The following is a 21,964-nucleotide window of genomic DNA, read 5'->3' on the forward strand; positions in this document are numbered from 1 at the left end:
CCCTCTCTTTGTTAAGCTAAACAGATGGCGCTCCATGAGTCTATCACGCACGACAAGGCAGGTTTTCGAATCTTCTGATCGTTCGCATGGTTCTTCTTTGAACCCTCTCCAATTTATCAACCTCCTCCCTGAACAGTAGGTGCTAGACTTGGACACCGTGGGAGGAGACTCATTGCAAGAGGACAGCAGGGTGGTTTTCCGGGCCAAGATTGAGGTGCACTGGCGAGACCGCAGGAAGGAATTTTACGCAGCATATGCCCCCACGATTCCACTGTACACCTATTTCTAAAGGACCGGCCCTGGCAGCCTGTAAGTGCCAAATAAAAGCCTGAAGTGGTTTCAGCATCACAGCTCCTGTCCTCTCTCAGGGAAGCTTTATTCCATGGCCCTGCTTCAGAGGGAGACAACTCTGGGAAGGAGAAAGATGGTCAGCCAATAGGTTGCAGGCTCTGTTGGGAAGCAGTGTGCCCTAGTGGACAGGGCACCGGGCTGGAGCTCAAGAGACCTGGATTCATAGAATATCAGGGTTGGAGGTCAAGCCTGACCTTAAAAACCTCTAAGGAAGAAGATTCCACCACCTCCCTAGGGAACCCTAGGATTCTTGTCCCAGCTCTGCTGCTGATCTGCCGGGCAAATCATGTCCCCTCTCTGTGCTTCTGTTTCCCCACTTGGACTTAGATCATTAGCTCTTTGGGGGAGAGATTCTCACTTATTATGTGCTGGCACAGCACATTCCACAAGGGGCCTTCAGGCTTGGTTGAGGCATCTACTGTAATAGGGGGGAGGGATAGCTCAGTGGTTTGAGCATTGGCCTGCTAAACCCAGGGTTGAGAGTTCAATCCTTGAAGGGGCCACTTAGGGATCTAGGGCAAAATCAGTATTTGGTCCTGCTAGTGAAGGCAGGGGGCTTGACTCAATGACCTTTTGGGGTCCCTTCCAGATCTATGAGATAGGTATATCTCCATATATTATAATACAAACAATAGGCCAGGAAAGGCCTGTGTAACAAGATGCATCCTGCATTGCCCCCGGCAGTGAAGACATGAGATAGGAATTCATCCTAGGGGCGCTCCACCGCCGGGCGCACCTCACATCCAGCTCCCAAGAGCTTTGTCCTTGGTGCCATCAGCTTCAAGAGGCCCATGTGGACAGTAGCAATCCTGGCGTGGTGACGCAGAGTGGTCGAGTTGACCCGTCCCACCAGCTCACATGCTTCGCTCCCAAATGGCTTAACATTCCTCAGTGCGAGTTGGTAGAGTGCCCGATAAGGTAGCACCCTCCAAGGGGACCTGGATTGAGGTGGACCTCCAAATGCAGAAGATAACCAGCACAGGTGCAACTCCCTCTCTACACCTGAGCCGAATCCTCCTGCGTCTCTCTAAGGATGGGATCCAAACTCAGTGCAACCTTCCTCCTCATCTTTGAAACGGAGCCTACAGGGCAGAATGCCACTCCCACCTCCCCTATGGGGCGGTGGAGAAGCTGTCATCACCACCAACAGCACGAGTGGGGAAGCGGAGGATTAAAGTTCAGGGAAACTTTTGATGAAGTGCCAGAGTAAAGCCCATCATCGGGAGGCAGGAAAGGTCAGAGAGTGGAAAAAATAATAAGAAAATATAACTGCTTTCTTATGAGGAAAATATTATGAGTTCTTCCCCTTTTTCAGCTTTTATGGAAGGAGATTCTGCCAGTTCCCTCAGAAAAAAAGAAGAAAAAGTAGGTTTAAAATGAGATTATGCACCTTCAGGGTGCCATTAGGAAGTTTTACTGTACTGAGATGACATGAAAGCTCTGGAATTAATATCCCTGAGATGCTTCAAACCTGCAATAGCAATTATTGTACTACGTGTCCCTGGATAAATAATAGGGCCATTCAACTAATTAGCTTCAATGATTTCAGCTCCCTGTAAATTCTCTCTCACTCGGCTATAAAAACAACACTAGGCAAACTTTTGGTAACAGAAACTTCATTCGGGGAGGGGGTGGTGGAAAATAGGGTTCCCCCCAGCTCCTAATTCACAACAGCTGTCGTGGTAACGGTGCGATTCCAAGGTTTGGAAATACGAATAGGCTATAACAGAATATATAAAAGGAGGGCTATTATTAATTGCCATTTACTGGTTGTAATAAACCTATCACACCAATTTCTGCCCTCACACATGTGCAAGCCCATTAATTTCAGTGGGGCTGCACGTGTTAATTGAGAGCAGAATTTAGTCCTCTGGTTGTAATTAATTAATCAGATTTTCAGTATGGTTTGCACACTTTTTTTTGTTTTTAAAAAGTCTTCACATTTCTCTAGGTTTGAATTATTCAGCAAGAGTCTGATTCTTCTCTGACCTGCACCTTGTGTAAATCATTCATACCCATGCAACGTGTGTGAAAAATGCCCCTTCCCCCCAATTTTGGGCCACATTCTGATTTTTAGCTACAGTACTATTAATCCGTAGTAACTCCAGTGAAGTAAAACTCTGGATTTATATTGATGGAAGCAATCTGGATCAGATTCCCTGCCTAGCCAGACACCTATATATGTTTCAGGATATTTGGGAGGGAGGGGAAAAAAAACACGGGCTGGCAAGGTTTTAGTTTGGCCCCTTTGAAAATCTCAGCCTAAGAGAAGTGCCCAATTCCCTGAGGCGTCTTTGAAAATCCCAGCCTGAGAGAAGTGCCCAATTCCCTGAGGCACTTTTGAAAATCCCAGCCTAAGAAAAGTGCCCAATTCCCTGAGGCGCCTTTGAAAATCCCAGCCTGAGAGAAGTGCCCAATTCCCTGAGGCGCCTTTGAAAATCCCAGCCTAAAGAGAAGTGCCCAATTCCTTGAGGCGCCTTTGAAAATCCCAGCCTAAAGAGAAGTGCCCAATTCCCTGAGGCGCCTTTGAAAATCCCAGCCTGAGAGAAGTGCCCAATTCCCTGAGGCGCCTTTGAAAATCCCAGCCTGAGAGAAGTGCCCAATTCCCTGAGGCGCCTTTGAAAATCCCAGCCTAAAGAGAAGTGCCCAATTCCCTGAGGCGCCTTTGAAAATCCCAGCCTAAAGAGAAGTGCCCAATTCCCTGAGGCGCCTTTGAAAATCCCAGCCTAAAGAGAAGTGCCCAATTCCCTGAGGCGCCTTTGAAAATCCCAGCCAGAATTATTACTGATCATCACTGATAAGTGTCACAGACACAGCAGCTTTCTTCACCGAATTAAATTGCAGGATAAATGGAACTGCTTAAAAAAAAAAAATTCTGCTCCTTTTAAACCAACCAAAAGCAAGGATGTCATTATTTACCTCCATCCTGCTGCCGTTTCAAACAACCACCAGACAAATGCTATAAGATCCTGGCTAGTAGCATCTGAACTCAGAACCGCCCTAAACTAGATTCATGCTATGAATAGACACTCCAGAATCCCTAGGTTATTTTTTTAAATGTAACGGGCCTGGCTTGGTAACCATCTGAGAATGCATTTCCTTGCCCGTTCAGTTATGAAGTGAGCCTTACATCTGACAGAGACCTTGCCCCTCCCAAAATGAAGTCAGAGCCGTACGCTTCACCCTGCAGATGAACTAGCCTCCTCACTTAAAATGACAGAAAGGCGCCAAGTCAACTTCTGGGTACAGGGCAGTTGTGGTTTGGCGGTTAGGGCAGGGGAGAGCTGGGTTCTGAAGCAGTAGGAAGTTTTAAGCGACAGACCGCAATGGTCCCGTTGAAGTCAACGTTTAAAAGTTATGCGTGTAGTTGCTTCGGGGCCTCAGTTATTCTGTCTCTCAAAAATGAGGACTACGATACTCTTTAAATAGGGTGACCAGATGTCCCAATTTTATAGGGACAGTCCCGATATTTGCGGCTTTTTCTTACAAAGGCTCCTATTATCCCCCACCCCCGGCCCGATTTTTCACACTTGCTATCCAGTCACCCTACCTTTAAAGCTTTTTGAAATTGATGGATGAAACCCCACTGTAAATGCTCACATGGGTCATCGGACAAACTTCCCCATAGTTTAGAGGCCTTCACACCTAGATGTTGTTCTGGATCCAGCTCTACTTAAAATGTTATTTAAAGGCAGACTGGGATGGGAGTTCATTCTGTGTTACAAAGAAGCTAAATATAAAATGGCATGAAAACCCTTCTGTGTTTCTGCTTTTAATTAGGCTTAACTTTCAATTATCGTAACTAAGAGACGGGGAGAATTTCCGCTCAACAGGGAGGCGTTGAGAAAAAAAAAACTCTAAAGCCAGAATTTTTCCAAAGTGCTCAGTGCTCACAATCCAGGCGGAGGAGCTGCCCCCTTAAAACTCTGGCCCTGAGCTCTTTTGAAAATTTTCCCCCCCTCCCCCGGGATTCAAATCTGCAAGGTGTTGAGTACCTTCCAAGAGGGCGTTGAGTCACCACAAAACCCACTGAAGACAGGAAGCGCAGAAGTACATTCTCACGTGCTCCAGTTCCTCCCACACCCCATTACTTCATGTTTTCCCCATCTTCCGTCTCATGAAAATAAGAGTATCCCATAGCCACGCGTATGCATCCATATTTATAAATACAAATGTATAGATAAATAAAGTGAACAGATATGGGCTTAGGTGAATGGAGGAACGCACATAAACACAAGTGATTCCTCTAAAAGGAAATTTATCTCAGCCATTCTCCCATGCCAAGACAGCAACACATTCCATCTACAGCATTCTAGGTTATGGCCCTCGGTGGTAATATTAATAAAAGTAATAATAATAGTGTGATCAAACAGCATGATCCTCAAAGAACGCGCCCCGGTGTTATTCTAACTTTCCCCAATCTCTTTCGTCTGCTCTCCATTTCTGCCTAGTTAGGAGAGGTGCCGTTATTTCAGCCCCCACATTTCCACCTTCTGAGAGATCTGCGCTCTCAGCTGATGAGAAATCCAGTCAGCTCACCGGAGGAGGATGGAAAGTCATAACATTTGTTTTGGAAATTTATTTTAGCCAATATTTCTCAATAAAATAAATTGTATAAATGAAATCAGACTGACACGGCAATATTTCCTAACTAGCCGGCGTCTCCATGCAGCACTCAGCGCTGTCAGAGAATTTTCCCTGAGGTTTTCCCCGTTTATTTTATTTTATTTGAAAGCAGAAGAAAGAGCTAAGGGAGAAAGGTATCTGTGTGGTATATTTTTCAAATCAATACAAATATGGTTACATAACAACCAGAGTTTGCATGTTTCATGAGGACACATGCCTGACTGTTGGACAATTGCTTCGTTTCCTAGGATCGTTTCCAATAATAGGACAATAAAGGTTAAAAAAAAAAAAATTACAGCCCAAGCTTGCAAATAATGAGTTAGCCCTTAACACCTATTAAGGACTGTGGGATTTGAAGGTACTCCGCACTGCTCGGGATTGGGGTTTCTTTTTTCAAATAGCATGTTAGTGTTGCACTGAAATTGTGTTCTGATATTTATAATATTGCTGAAGTGATGGTTCTCTGAACAGGTGTCTTTGGCCTCAAGCGGACAGGTTGCACAAATAACATGCCAAAATCAGAAGGGTTTGCACAGTCCTGTAGCATCCACGCTAATGAATCCATGATCCCCTCGGATTATACACCTCCATCACAGGGCAACAGTTCTGACGATTAACTCTGGTTCCCTGCCTGGCACCAGACTTCCTGACCAGGGACCAAGACCCTGATTCAGCAAAGCACTTGAGCACGTGCTTATCTTTAACCTGAAGGCAAAGGGACTTCAGGCTGTGTTTTGCTGAATTGGGATCCAAATTCATCCCAGGTCTAAGTCCATTGAAAGTTGCCCCAGGGGTGAACTGACTTATCGTTTCATGTCCACAGAACATCACAAAGGTGGGACTGCATTACCACCTTCCTCATTTTATGGTGGGGAAACTGAGGCACGAAGCGACTTGACTTGCCCCGAGGTCACACAGTGAGTCTAAGAAGAGAACCCAGGGGTGCACTATCCTCTGCAGCAGATGACTTCCCAGGACCAGCACTCCTTGCATCTAGAGATGAGAAAAGTGCTCTTGAAGCAGAACACTCAGATCCCAGGAGGAGGGAACGGCCAGGCATTGCTAAGTCGCAACCCTCCTGACCAGTTAAAACGCAAACTGAAGAGAGCCCAGAACCACAGCCGTCCCGTTCAGCAGAAAGATGGTGCTGGTGGCCGTGATGCGGGGCTTGGACACTGCAGTATAAGCAGGAGAAAAACTGGAGCATTCCCCAGAACGCTGGCAAGGAAGGGGGCAAACTCTCCTCCCCACACCTCCAAAGAGAGAAATAATCAAGGCTTCTCGATAGGGCCCAGGCATAAACCATCATTGCTGGAGATGGAATCTCCAGCAATGATCAGGGAAGGGCCCCATGCCCAGAGTACCTATTACTTAGTCTGTACTTGGCTGGATCACACATTCTGTGAATGACGGTACACACGGAGAGCATCCGCTCCAGCCTGATGCCGCTGGAGTCTGTGGAGGACAAACCAGAACGGATACGATCATCTTCTGACTTTGTAGGAGGCCACTGGTTTAGAGAGAAGGAGGCCGGATGCCTCAATTCCATCCCCAGCTTCGGGGCAGCTCTGGTCTAGTGGATTGTGCAGGCGGGGTGGCAGCCAGGACTCCTGGGTTCTATTCCCAGCTCTGACAGTGATTTGCTACCTGAGCATGGGTAGGTCGGTCAGCCTCTCAGTTTCCCCACATTATAAACCAGTGGTGATAATACTTCACCACCTTTTAATCTACAGATAAAAATATGCTGCATGCATGCTAAGTATTATTATTATAGGGGCTATATTGCTACACCCTGTTACTTAGAGACATCCCTAGATGGATTATTCTACCCACTAGACACAATGCTTCCGCCTCCTGGTAGTCAAACCTCATTTCAGTCTGTCTCTCTCTTGGAGGAGCATGTGTGTATGGACAGACAGACACACAAAGCATGTAACTCCTGCATTACAAATGCAAAACATACGTCAAGAACAGGCACCTTGTTTATTGACTTGGAAATGCTGGACCGAAGCCTACCATTCTTACTCAGTTTTCGCTCCCACTCCTGTTGGCCGACCTCAGCCTTGCAGAAACAACTCAGACCTGGGCAAACGAGACCCCGGCACCTGTCTGGCAGCTACACGCAGCAGGTTCGCTGCTTGGCTCTTTGAAACCATTCGGGTTTCACGTGGATGCAAACAAAATATATGTATGCAAAGGAAACTCCCGTGGAGGGGTGGGGGAAAGGAAGGGCTGCCTCTCTCCTTCCCCTGCTGCACCTGGAGAGCGAAATTCAGTGCCACAGCCAGAATCAGAGGGTCTCACACACCGCTCATCCCACCGATCAATTTTTACTGCTGGAGAGGATAATAATGGTAATAACCGTATAAAAAAAAATCCCCACAATGACCCATAACTGTAACGTATTGCAGCCCTTTAAAAATGACCGCGGTGGAGGCAGCTTCTTTGTTTCTCTGCTAGCAGACAAGGAGAAACGCAGGGGCTGCCTCTGTCGCCCTTGAATGCACCCGAGATGTTTAAACGCTCACAAAACAGGGAAGATGCTGTGGGACCGTGCCAGGGGGGAGAGAAAGGGAGATCCACACAGAGGACCCTCACCCTGCTCCCAATGCCAGTACAAAGCGGTGGTCTTGTAACCCAGGAAAAATTCAGCATCAGCTTTCAGTGTTGGTCCCATTCCCCATGTAAGGAACGGATGCTACTCCCAGAAGTATAGTCCTCTACAGCTGGTGCTTCTGGTTCTGAAGACGGTGCACCCAAACACAGCTGTAAACCAATGGAGCATACTGCACAGCTTAATTTCCCCCCGCCCAGCCATATGCTGCATCATGAAAACTTGAAGATCTAGCAGTTTGCTGTGCCACCATGCACCAAAAGTTAGCCCTGTCCCTAGAGGTAGCAGACATTTACTGTCTTTTAGTGTTGCTCTATGAAGTTCTCACCTACCACAGGCAAGACGCACACAACCCAAGAAACCTGGCCACAGACACACTTGCAAGCAGACGCACACAGAGTTTCCTTTCCACGCTTGAATGTTGCACTCCGAGAGGCCGTCAGCACAAAGGGGGTTTTTAGTATCTTTTCGCTTTGGGAGGTCTGCAACGTGAAGAATGCTTACAGGGTTTAGATACATCAACGCTGCAGGGAAGAGAATCCACCCACCAGCACTTTCTCTGGATGGGGCTCTTTAGAAAACCTCACCGCAGTCTGCACCATATAAGCAGACAGAATGTCTTTAAAGTAACGGGCCTGATTCTCATTTACATTAAGGCATCTTTATAGCAGCATGTGAAAGGGACCTTAACCATCACCTGCCCTTAACCTTCAGCAGATCATTAGCCACAGAATACCTATAGTCTTCACTGTATTGTCTCAGCACCAGACTAAAGATTCTCCTTTGCCATGATTCCTAAAAAAACTTGACAATGGTTTGTTGGCTAACAAGCTGAGACCGCTGCCTATCCTGCTGACCAACAGCGTTTCCTTCATAGAATCACAGAAGATCAGGGTTGGAAGAGACCTCAGGAGGTCATCTAGTCCAGCCCCCTACTCAAAGCTTCCCAGTCTCATTTGTTGTCCCTTGTCTTACATTTATATTGTAAGGTCGTTGGGGCAGGGACAGTCTTTTTGTTCTGTGTTTGTCCTGCGCCTTGCACAATGAGGACTTGGTCTGTGACTAGGGTTCCTAGCTGCTGTCACATTGCAAATAAAATAATAATTCTCTCCCAGGCACTTTGCTGCAGTGACCGATCCTAAACAGCTATTCAAATGTACCGCTGTTTTAAAAGTGTTACTTAGTAGCAGGATGCCAAATTCTTCTCTCATTGAAATAGGAGCAAATCCAGAGTAATTCCATCTTAACTTCAGAGGAGTCATTCCAGATTTATACCTGTGTAACTGACAGCAGAATTTAGTCCAAAAAGAACCAATGGGATATAAAGCAACAACAGTGTGAAACTCCCTTCCCTTTGTCTCCTCTTCGGATTCCAAAACACACAGGGTAAGTTGCTTAACTTTACACAGGTGCACGAACACACACACACAAATCAACCAAAACCAGCCTAAAACAACCAGAGGTTTTATATTCATATTTGGGTTTGGAAGGAGAGAGACATGAGAACAGCAGGGATCTTTATAAATGCCCAAAGGGGGGCATTTTTGGCTGGCCAGCCTCCCATTTTTGGGTGTGATTTCCCCCTTGCCAATTTTGCATCTGTATTTTCTGTGGACATAGGAGACTGGGCCTCTGGGTGGCTGAAATCTTACCTGCGTGTGCTGTTGCTACCAACAGAAATCTGGCTGTTCAGAACATTTCCCTCACCGTGTTTGGAAGGCATAAAGAATACAGCCCACAAACAATCCCAGCTAAATCCACTGAGGATGGGGGTGCATGCATCTCTCATGTTCCCACTGAAACTCAGAATACACCACTCAAAGGGCCTGATTCTGTCTCCATTTATATCAGTTTCACACTGGTTTTAATTTCGTTCATGGCACTGCTCCTGATTTACACAGATATAATCAGGACCAACATCTGTGTCTAGATTCAACCCAGTTGAACTCCACCGTATTATTTTTATATCTTGATTTCTACAAGTCCAAAACACCTAAAACAAGGCTCTCATTAGTCCAAGAGGTGCAACTGCCTTTAAGGATCAAGGAGAGGTTTATAAACGTTGGGGCTTTTTAAAAATGAAATGAAGGTGCACAATAGCATAAAGCCATTTTTAAATGTACAATTGCATGGTTTTAGCGTTCGTACATATTACACTTAGAAGTGTCTGCAAAACACTGAAATAAAAACTGAAATTTCAAATTTTTTTGAAAATGGTCCAAATTTTTCACAAAATAAGAAGTTCTTCTTTTTTTGCTTTAAAATAGAACAATTTTAAAGGAAAAAAGGTCCTTTTATTTTGCTCCCAAATGATTCTATTTTGGTGAGGGGGGAAAAAAAAACCAAACTTAAAAAAAAAAAATCAATATTTCCTTTAAATGTTCTGAGTGCAAATTGATTTTGATTAAACGGCCGAAACGTGCTCTCTTTCAGTGTTCAAACCGCGGTTCTGCAAACATGTTGTGGGGAAAAAAAAACCCACCCAAAATATCGGGATCACAAAATGATAGAGAAATTAGTTAGCTCTTCTACAAACCTCGGCATGAAACTACAAACATTTTTGGCACTTTTGCACCGGCCTCATTACTGTGTGTTATGCTTTGTAACAGCTTTTCCTAGCATAATCACTAATGGATTTTATAACGTGCTTTATAAGAGGTTATTAAGGAATATGGCTATAGCTGGTAATCATTGTACAATATGAATAAAGCATTTAAGAAATGGCCCCTCTGTTTAAACTGTTAACCGGGAACACTGTAGCGTTATAAATGACATAGGAGACGCATGCACATTTGGAGGAAAGACCTCCATCTCCCTGAATGTATCCCAGCCTTGCAAAATTTTGACATCCAGATTTTTTTTTTTCCCTGGGAGAGAGAGTAAAATACCAGTTTATTCATCATTACCCTTAAGACCCACTTTCACCGTCCCCTCAGACTATTTTCTTTTATGTTATACGTCATTTATTTTAGAAAATGGCATCATAAATTTTAAGAAGTTCAACCACGCTGTGCATGGGCCATTGCCAAGGAACGGTGTCCTCTCGCTGCTGCCTTTCCGATCTCTCCTCCCCGCGCACCTCACTCTTTTGTCATCCCTTCACTGACTCATTTAGGGGCTTGATTCTGCGCCCGTTGACGTCAAGAGCGAAATTCTCATTGATGTCAGTGGGAGCAAGATCACGCTCTTTGAAACAGGGATCATGTCTTTATGGATGCAGCTATATGACCCCCTAAGTACAATTTTAGGTACTTCATAAAAACAACAATTCAGGGTGAGAGAGAGAACGAGAACAGTGGCCGGGCGGGGGGGTGGAGAAAGAGCGGGAAGAGGAGATATTTTAATCACAATTCTGCTAGTTCCTATTAACCTAAATCCAAGAAGAGTTTTTCATCCCAGTTTTTGAAAAGAATGGGGGAATATTTTCCTAACAGATCAGAAAACAAAATCTGTCCAATATCATTTAACTAGTTAACTCTCTTAAGGTTTTTGTATATTGCCCATCACCACTGCCTCTGACCTTTAAAACCAAGAGATCAGTCTACAGGGCTAGCTCAAAACATTCTGCACACAGTATTTTTACTGCTTGGGGGAAAGCAATGAAAAAATAAAATCCAGGTGCTTGTCAGTCTCCAAACCGCAAGTAGGTGGCAGTGGAGACATTCCTGGATGAGTCTTCTCAGCAGGAAATGTACACGGAGGGGGGGGGGGGGGGGAAATAATCCTCCACCGGTAACAAACATACAAAAATAAATAACCGCTCGAAACGTTAACTTCTTTCCCTGTATCAGATCATTGTTAACAGCTAATAAAATATCTGTCTGCAGGGACCTAAGATATAATCCACCCCTAATAAAGAGAATTACAGAAATGAAAAGTGATCTGCTGGTTTTCACACCATTTGGAGAAACGGAGGGGTCAGAAGATTTGAACAATTGCTTCCTGTAAAATTAAAAGTGGAGTCTGCAGGAGCTAGTGAGTCACCCATCTCTAGGAGGGGAAGAAACAGCTCATAGCAGAACTATTATAACTACTGGTTACCATTTTTAGGACGCACCCATTAGCAACATGCCATATTTTAAATGATTCATCCATGGAAAACCATCTGACAAAGCATTACAGGCTGTGCTCTTATAATGCTCCGTAATTAATACCAATTGAATTAATTATAATGGGCTAAGTGAAATGTTATTAAACAACGCAAATGTACAAATATAGCATTCTCTCCAAACAAAATGTACCGTTTTCAATATTTGCCTGCAGCCGAGGACAATAAATCCTCTTAAATTTGCCTTCCAAGGTCAGCGAGTGCAGGAGATGCATGTATATGATTTTCTAGTTTACCTGCTAAGGAGAGACTGGGGTCAGTAAATTATACTCCCAATTCAGTCTAATTGAATAGGCTAGTGGACGTCAGGCTGGAGACTGGAGAGAGCAGGAGGACACACTTGACAACATATATCTGTCACAGGAGACAAGAAGAGACAGGTAAATGGAGTGACAGAGGGGAAAGATATACCACGCATATAATAACCACCATGTGATGAGCAGAACAAGTGTTAACGGAAGAGTAACACGGCCACCTCCATTATTTGAAGAGCAACTTCGCTCATTGTTTTAATTGGCAGAAGGTGCTGCTGGTAGGCAAGCGGAGAGGGAAGCGCAAGACTGATGACCAGCTGAAAACTCATTGCACGTTCTCAGGCTAAAACGAGCGGCAGGAAGTAATGTCTTTGGACGGGGCTACCAAAATGGCCAAAGGAGGGTGGAGAACGTGATCTTTGAACGGGGAACGGGTACCGCTACAGGTACGTGAAGCAAGCCAACGCACGCAACCTGGGGATTATATTAATCATTTTTGGCTGTTGTCACGCATGTTTGCCCATAGATATTAATGTGCTAGAAAGAGGAGGTTAAATACCATTATCTCCCATCCTACAAAGAGGGGAAGTCACTTGTCCACGCTCACACAGCAGGCCAGCGGTAGGGCTGTGAACATCACCCAGTTGACCATGGTCTTTGTCCTGGACTATGATGACTTTCAGTGACTGGGATAGAGGAATAAGGAGAAGTGGGAAGCAGACAGGGAGATGACAAAAAGAGGATGACTGATGGGGTAGGAGACAAGGTGCCAGAGGTTCTCTAGGGAGAGCTAGTGTGGGAATCAGGTTCCTTTATTAAGGTCTGATCCAAAGACCACTGAAGTCAACAGACGCCTTTCCATTGATTTTAACAGGCTTAAGAGGACATAGTGGTGGACTGGCAGAATAGGTACAGCTGGAGGGTGTGGGAGAGGAAAGAAAGGAAAAGTGGGCTGCAGCCAACTAGGTAAGGCCGGGCATTTGCACAGCAAGACCAAGGCAATGTAAGTATAATGGAAACTCCTGTCCTACACAAGCAAGAGGCGGGAAAGTCTTTAGCAATCCTTGTCCCCAGTCTTAATGGGTGTGCAGAGAGACAGGCTGCAGCAGCTACACAACTTGTCCTAAGCGAGCAGTAGGGGCTGCACGCAGCTGGAGCGTCCTGGCTACGCGAGCAGAAGGGGACGCCTGATAGGAAGGACGGGCATGAAGTCTCTCGGGGGTGTGGTAGTGGGCCTACCTCCAGTAGCTCCATTGCCGCGGGAGGCGGCAAGTAACGAACACCTGGCAAAGACAAGACGGCCCCACGCAGAGCTCCCCGCTCCTCAGCACCCTGGAGCCGCGCCTGCCTTGGGAGGGTTCTGAGGGATTGCTAACAGCGGGCACGTTTCTCCAGCTGATGATGGTTCGTCTTTTTTCTAGCATCTCCCAGAGGATCTCAAAGCACTTTATAAACATTAACAAACGTCACTCTGGCAACAGGGATGTTGTCACACCCATTTCATAGATGGGGAAACTGAGGCACAGAGCGCGCGTGACTCTTCGGCAGCAGAGCCGAGAATAGAACCCAGGAGTTCTGGCTACCAGTCCTACAGACCCCCTAGGACATACGCTGGCGCGTGACACCGTGTGCGCTTATTGGGAGGGAGGCCATAAACCTCCCATTGTATATTGCACTGGATGGATGGCATTCTCCTGCATGCAGCATGCTTCAGATGAAGATCTGGAGAGTCACAACTCCCAGGACACCAGGTGGATAACCACATTTAGCCTGTTTGGATGTTAATGACGAAGGAGTTTGAAATACCAGGAGCAGAGGACAAGGAAGCTGCCTCCGGGATGACGCGACCCGCTGGCATTAGCAGGCGAGGGAGAACTCAGGATGTCTGCCAGTGACATCCAAGAATTCTGGAAAGCAGCCTCCAGGGGAAGGTCTCATTGTCTGGGCTTTGGCCCGGGACCAAATTAAAGGGGCAGTCCTGCCTAGCTCTGACTGGAAATGCTGCAAGAAGGAAACCAAAAAGACTCTGCAGTGGGCACATCCTGCTCTCGCCTCCCCCTCTTGATCCCAGAGGGGGTCCAGCCCACAAAACGGGAACAATTCTACTGTGCAGACAAGAGCAAGCCCCGTGCACCACGGAGACCGCCTTGCATTCCGGGAAATGCAGGGTGACGCATGGGCCACGGAGATAGCGGTTCCGCTGCTAAATGGACCAACCCCAGGAAGAGGTGAGGACTTCTAGATAAGAAGGGAATGCAGAGGTTGTTCCCTCTCTGCCACAACGGCAGCTTCAGAGACGCTCTGATTCTGCTACCCATTCTGGTGGGAAGGACCCGGCTCACCCAGCCCCCGGGGAAGGTCCTCAGGCACACAGCCAGGCGAATCAGGAGACACCCTGGGAGCAGGATCTGCAGTGTTGCAAGCTCATCATGGTTGGTGCTTTTTCTTAAAGGCCCACCTCCTGGAGTCACGTGACTCTTGGCTTCCATTTAAATACATATAGACGGGTTTAGCTCTTGCGGTTGCAAAGAAAAGCTTGAAAGGGGAACCCTTGAAGCTTGTAAATTAGAAGGCAGATACGAAAACCCAACATTGTTTCTTTTTAAATTTCATGATTTTTAAGCCAAGCTCATTTGGGGGACATGATTTAATTTTTGAACACTTGGGGAAGACCATCCTGGATTTGGGAGGCTTAATGGTTCAAGCAGAAGGATGGAGCTAAAACGACAGAAAAGGAAGCGGATGAAATCTCACGACTTTAGACCACGTACCGATTTTATAGGGACTGTCCTGATATTTGGGGCTTTTTCTTATATAGATGTCTATTACTCCCAGTCCCCTGTCCTGATTTTTCACCCTTGCTATCCAGTCACCCTGCGTACCGCTTTTGTTAAAGTGATACTTTGCCGCTTGAATTAGCAGCTCTTCATAAGTAGGGGCAGGGCATGGAAACCCCACAGTCCCTGCTTCCCCCTGTGTGAAATGGGGATGCTGCCACGCTCACAGGGTTTTTGAGGATTAATGGTGTTTTCAAAGTACTGGACAAACATTTTAAGAGTACTATGGGAAGAAACACACAGCACTGTCGGACAGCCAAGTATTACTATAACAATAGTGGGGTTTTCTTCTATGTGATCCCTGTGTATTCCATTACATTCATAAATTCAATTTTAATCATACCTAATACCAGGCCTTTTACAATAAGAGGCTGCACTGTATTCCAGTGGTGTTCAACCCTGTTTTCATTTGCGGGCCCCTAAAAAATTTCAAATGGAGGAGCAGACCCCTTTGGAAATTTTAGGCAGTCTGCAGGCCCCCAGGAGCCCCCAGCCCACCTGTTGAAAACCACAGCTGTATTCTAATCCATTTTGTAATTCACTATCCCTTTTAAAGAATGGAATCCAATGATGAACTCACAGTACGCCTACTGTCTGTTCTACCAAAGGCTCCCTTAAACGCAAGAGATGGGTAAAGAACATGTATGCAGGGAATGCAGCCTCTTCTGGGGTACGACATGAAAAGAGTAACAGCACACAGTAACGTCGCAGAGCAGTACAAGACAGGAAGGGAAGGATGCATGGGGGCATTTAGGGAGGAAAAAAATAATGATTTGATTCAGAATTTGGCCAAGAAATCCGTGTTCTGGCCCCTGGATCGTCTCATAGGATATTTAATGGTCATAAGTGCTCAGAACCTCATTTTTATATCGTGCATCTGAACAGCTTTAAGGTTTGGCATTTTAGATTTGCTTTTCCATTTTCATGGCTCATTCTACATTTTGTCACAGGCCAGAGTCTCCTGAACACACTTAGACGAATGATCCTTACTCGCCCCACGGAAGAAGTCAATGGGACTCCTCAAGTAGATAAGGACTCCGGGGTGGAGCGTGTCCACAGGACCTGCGGAGCAACTTTGGCCGTCTGCTTGTTTGATTTCAACGCAGTGGGGGAAGTGGCACATCACGTCCGTTGACTGTAACGGTGCCCAGTGCTAAATGAAAATAATTGAGTTCCAGAATTTGAAACAGGAGGGAGATGATGACAACGTGTACATTTCTGCAGTTCTGCTGATTTAAATGAGATTTGATTATTAATAAATAAATAAATAAATAAATTAATGGAGATGTCCCATCTCCTGGAACTGGAAGGGACCTTGAAAGGTCATCGAGTCCAGCCCCCTGCCTTCACTAGCAGGACCAAGTACTGATTTTGCCCCAGATCCCTAAGTGGCCCCCTCAAGGATTGAACTCACAACCCTGGGTTTAGCAGGCCAATGCTCAAACCACTGAGCCATCCCTCCCCTGTAAAATGAGGGGGCACCTGGATTTGAACCAGGGACCTCTTGATCTGCAGTCAAATGCTCTACCCCTGAGCTATACCCCCACCTGCTTCAAGTCCAGCCCCCTACCTTCACTAGCAGGACCAAGTACTGATTTTGCCCTAGATCCCTAAGTGGCCCCCTCAAGGATTGAACTCACAACCCTGGGTCTAGCAGGCCAATGCTCAAACCACTGAGCTATCTCTCCCCCCTATTAGAGATCTTCAGATGTAAAATCTGCATCTGGAGCCACATTGCAAACATGCTGGGCTCCCAGAGGCTTGGATTGGCCCATTTGAACAACAGGGGCCATTGGCAAAATTTGGATCGAGATCCGGGTTTAAATTTCAAACACCTCCACCCATCAGGCTGATGTTTGTCTCCTGACTTTTGTTCGGGTCTAACTCTGCTATCCGCCTTCATGACAGAAGAGCCGCCCAGACCTTTAGCAATGCAGATGAAAACTTCCGCCACTGCCAGCAGGGGGCACTATAGGCAAACGAGGCACAGAAAACACATCCCCCACGAGGAGATATAGACTCACACAATACAGTGTAGATTCCTCCCCCCTCCGGGTAAAAGTGGAGTTGCCACTGGCTCCATTTTCATCCACTCCATCCCGGACACGAACAGGAGAATTCTGCGCTTCCGACAATGTAACATTTCATACGGCTTGACATTTTTTGCACGTTTATAAAAGGGCAGAGCAGAGGAAGTGATTTCTTTCCATTGGAAATGCTTTTCTTTGTAATAAAAACTTCCTTCACACACACACACACACACACACACACACACACACACACACACACACACACTTAAGTCATTCCACAACTCTCCCAAGACTTGCATGGATCCTGAGATTAGACCTATTGTCTATTCATCAGCACAAAGCGCTGGGAGATTTTTTTTGTTTGTTTTTTAAAGAGGTGAACACTGAATATGCTTCAGCACAGGCAATACCGAGCCAGTTCTGAATCGTGAGCATTGTGCAAACAGTGTTGCTAAGGAGCAAATATGTCTGTTCTCATCTCCCAAAAAAAATAATAATTAAAATAAAAAAACCTGCTCGGTTTCAGAGGCTCCTGAAGCAACAAGAGGCAGTGAACTCTAAGCAGCCAGCCAGCAGCATCAGGCTTCGGGAACAAGCTGGAATTATTTGGTTTTGACCGCCAGATGACCTGAAGGGCCGCCCAGCCTGATGGACAGTCGGACTATTAGTCCTTTTAAACACACATTCTTTTCCTGAAACACAGACATCACTCCGCTCGCTCGCAGAGAGCGCACCATCTAAACCAGCCATGACCCTGCCCGCTGGGTTATGGGCCTTAGGCTAGGGGAATTCAGAGCACAAAGAGCCCCCGAACCCCAAGCATTCTCTGAAGCCTGAGAAAAAACATCATACTAAGGCAGCCCCTAGAAAAAGACTGTATACAACTCTCCGTTCTCACCGCTGTGCCCTGCACGTCTGGAGCAACAAAAGGAAATATTTCAAGTCTCCTCTCTTTGTGCTTTCTGATGCTATTTATTTTCTAAGCAAATGAAATGATAAACATCCGTCAGGATCCTGTGTGGTACCAGCTGTGCTTCCCGGCTTGCTTTGCCAGGGACCGCGAGACTCCACTAGGTTTTATTTGCCTCGGTCGTGGGTTGAGCCGTCATTTTGGGTCTTATTATTTCATGCAAAATGAGGCAAAGCGCAAATGAGCCCTGCTGCTAATAGCCCAGAACAACCTATTAATCCGCAGCAAAATCAAGTGGCGCAAAGGTTAGGAAAACTGTGGTCCTGAGGTTAAAGAACAGGCAGACTAAAAGGCCTGATCCAAAAACCCGGTCAGGACAACGGGAGCCTTCATGGCTTTGCATCAGACCCTAAAATACTAGGGCTGCGGTTCCGGCCCTACTGAGGTCCACAGGAGTTTTGCCATTGACTTCAACAGAGCCCGGCTATCAGTTCTCTTCCTGGCTTCACCAGGGTCTTGTTGTGGGATCTTAAGCAAGTCACTGAACGCCACATGTGCCTCAGTTTCCCTACTCGCAAAAGGAGGAGAATATTTAATCCCCCTCCCTTAACAATAAGAACGGCCAGACTGGGTCAGACCAAAGGGCCATCTACCCCAGTGTCCTGTCTTCCAACAGTGGCCAATGCTAGGTGCCCCAGAGGGAATGAACAGAACAGGGAATCAGCAAGTGATCCATCCCCTGTCGTCCATTCCTGGCTTCTGGCAAACAGAGGCTAGGGACACCATCCCTGCCCATCCTGGCTAATAGCCATTGAATTACGTCTGCGAAACACTCTGGAGGTTCACGTTGTGGCTGGGGAAGCACAAATGATTAAGCACCTAGCGCAAACGGCAATATATAAATACACCTCTACCCCGATAGAACGCTGTCCTTGGGAGCCAAAAAAATCTTACCGCATGATGGGTGAAACCGCGTTATATCGAACTTGCTTTGATCTGCCGGAGTGCGCAGCCCCGCCCCCCCGGAGTGCTGCGTTACCGCGTTCTATCCGAATTCGTGTTCTATCGGGTCGCGTTCTATCGGAGTAGAGGTGTACAGGCATTGCACTGAGCGATCTTACTCTGCTCAGAATTATCACTTAAAAGGGCCAATTCTGCTAGAAAGAAAAACAACAATGTGCATTTGGGGTTGAGAGGGAATGAAAGAAAACTTCACCCCCCCTCCGCCGCAAGGCACGATTTATTCGCTCTAAAAATATAACGAGGGAATAAAGCACCTAAGTCAAACACACACCAAAAAATACAGACATAAAAATTAAAGCTTCCGTCTCCACGTTCAGTGGCTGCCTCCGTCTCTGCAGATCCCCAGACCTATCTTAATCTCCCTCTGGGGACGACCGACAAACTCCGCCGCACGAAGGGGGAAATAGCTGACTTTCCTAAACCTGGCACTGGGCACCGACGGCTGACTCATGAGTGCGACTTTCACAGAAGCAGCTCTCCCAGTGGAAACTGCCTCGCCGAAGCCGCCAAGGCACCTCCCAGGCTTCGTGGGATTTAAAGCCCTGGATCATCCCTGCTCTTCGGTGCAGACGCTCATTAGGGGGTTGCTTGTTAATGGCATTTCCCAGTCTGGGTTTGGAATTCAAAGGCCACTCGATGCCCATTTAAACACACAACTTCCTTTGCCGCCGTTTGGTTTCTGCCCGGGAAATGAAAAAATACAGAAGCCCTTTATTATTAAACAGGAGTCAGAACTAAACCCTGGTGCTATACCTAGTGCGCTATATGGTCCGGGAAAGTGTATTTATTTATTTATTTTTAAAGTTGCTTCCCCGCCGCCCCTCATGTTTCACACGCTGCTTTTGCTGTGTTTTCTCTAGCGCGGAGGCTGTACAGCGGAGTGGGCATGACCCCTGGGCTCCGGCTTGAGGTGTGTCTAATGGTCCCAGAAGGTAAACTTTTCACCAGAGTTTTCTCGGAGTGACCCCGGAGTTCCATCTGTCCGAAGACTAACTCCTGCGGCATGTGGAAAAGGCAGCTGGCCTGCACCCAGAATGCCGCCTCCAAGACCCTCCATCTGCATTTTTAGGCTTTATCTGAGTTTGTAGTGAAACATGCTACCCCCCCCCCCCACACACACACACACTTACATTAACCCTTTCCACCTAGGGAAGGGAATTTTCCCCATTTTAATCAAAGTTGATTATGATTTAGGCTCTCCGTTCCGGTGCAAATCCAGAATGGCTCTGATGATTTACGTGAGTTACTCTGAATTTACCTTGATGTGACTGAAGGTTAAACCTGCACCTTAATTTCTCTCCTGGGATACTTTCCCCTTTTCCCCCCTCGGTCCTTGTCAGCGCTTGGTTTTGCTGACACTATTGTGCGGGTAATAAGCTGCTGCTGGTGTTACTTAAGAAGCAATCTAAGAAATTAGTTTTGTCCAAATGCAGCATTTACTGACTATAAACTGTGATCATGAGGGATATTACATGAATGAGCGGTTGGCGGGAGTCATACTGTATACCACGCGCATTTCTCTTTCGATCCAGACAAAGATGCGCCTTGATTCTTGGAGAAATTCTGTAACACTCTTAATACCGTACCATGATCGCACCGACTTCAATAGGAGCATTAACAAAGCGTCAAAAACTGTTGGAAATCCAGACCCTGTTTGATCAGCCACAGGGATCAGCCATGGGAGGGTTATTTGCAACGGCAGTGAAACGTGGAGGCACCCAAAAAATGCAAGCCTCGTTTCTGTCGGCACCAAACCGCACCCGCAAAAACAGAGGCTGGAGTTTAGACTATGGAGAGGCCATTGCACGTTAAAGAGACGGCTTCCTCTTAAAATAAGGAGGAGAGTGGAATTATGGAACGGCTCGTATTTGCTCCAACATCTTTCTGTTTTCTCTACTTGTGATACCTTGCAAACGCGGGATCTTTCCCCCTCCCCTCAGCTCCGCTGCCACAAATCCCCGGACGACTTAAGGAACAAGCGTAAACATTCACACACATTCAACGGCCCTCGAGAAACTCCTATTTCTCTGCTCCATTGAGATGAGTAACTTTTAAAAACAAACGCAAGTCCTGATTTCCATTACCCTCAGGAAAGCACGAGCAGTGCAGGATAGAATTACAGACGTCAATGGAAGCTGAATATTCACTGCACCTTCCAGGATTAGGCCTTGGGGACCTAGGAAAAACTCCCACGGAGGTCAATGGAAGCAGGATTAGCCCTTAAGATTTAGGCTGGGATTGGTTCAAAGGCAACCAAGGAAGAAAAGCACCAAACTCCCATTGACTTTGGAAATGGGGGCTTAACTTCCTTCGGCAACTTTGAAAATCTCCGGCTTTCGCTAACACAGCTGCACGTCTGCCAGGCTGGGATGCACAGTAACTAGAGAATTATCTTCTGTGTGTTCACAGAATTAACCAAAAGTATCTTGCTAAAGAGTATTGCCCTGTCCCCTCTTAAATCATTTTAAAAACAACCCCAGAAAAATACAGCGTGGCATCACCATGAGGGACAAGACTGGCATCAGATAAAGGTTTCCTTTCTTCAGGACTACAGCCAGGCGTCTACAATCCATGCCTTTAATCGTATCTCTCTCCCCAGCATGCTGGGCACTCAGACATTAGAAAAACTTTATGCAGGGAAAGTGAAGTTGAATTACAAAAGCAGATCCCTACAGAACGCTAGCCCGTTACACGTCGGCACTGGAAGACAATAACCAAAGGCTATTTCTCAGCTCAAACTGATTTCACCGCGCCTCCTTTTGTAACTGACTATTGCTGGTTTGGTTTGTTTTTAACGTCAGGTTTTTGCAATCAAAGAAAAAAAAAACCGGCAGCCATTAGAAACAGTAGTTAGGGACTTCGTCCAAAATCAATTTTAATTAAAAACATTCCACTTCAATGTTGAACATGGTCATTTTTACCATTGCTATTGGTTAGCCGGGCCGGATAGTCTAGCCTGCCACTGATATGCAGAGGGGTTTTATACTAGGAATTACTGCTGGAAACCTGCATGTAAATCCTGCATGTGTCAACCCTCTTATGGCTTTGAACCAACCCTCCATAATTAACTTTAGGGATTATCATTCCGTAAAAGCTGGATTTCGTTTTTGGGTAGGAGGGGCAAAAAAGAGCAACGATATTTTATACGCATGGCTGTGACCCCGAGTCAGTTGGTCATATGCGGCAGGCTCCCATTATCAAATCAATAAGC

General features: G+C 46.3%; 1 protein-coding gene and 1 non-coding gene across 5 annotated transcripts in view; both read right to left on the minus strand.

Moving 5' to 3' along the window:
* SKAP1 (src kinase associated phosphoprotein 1) overlaps positions 1–21,964 on the minus strand; it is a 232,077-nt gene that overhangs the window by 100,098 nt on the left and 110,015 nt on the right. The window lies entirely within an intron of this gene.
* TRNAC-GCA (transfer RNA cysteine (anticodon GCA)) lies at positions 16,264–16,335 on the minus strand. Its single transcript has one exon. It is a non-coding gene; the product is annotated as a tRNA-Cys (tRNA).

This window comes from Chrysemys picta, chromosome 24 (genome assembly GCF_011386835.1).
Source record: "Chrysemys picta bellii isolate R12L10 chromosome 24, ASM1138683v2, whole genome shotgun sequence".
Lineage (NCBI taxonomy): Eukaryota > Metazoa > Chordata > Testudines > Emydidae > Chrysemys > Chrysemys picta.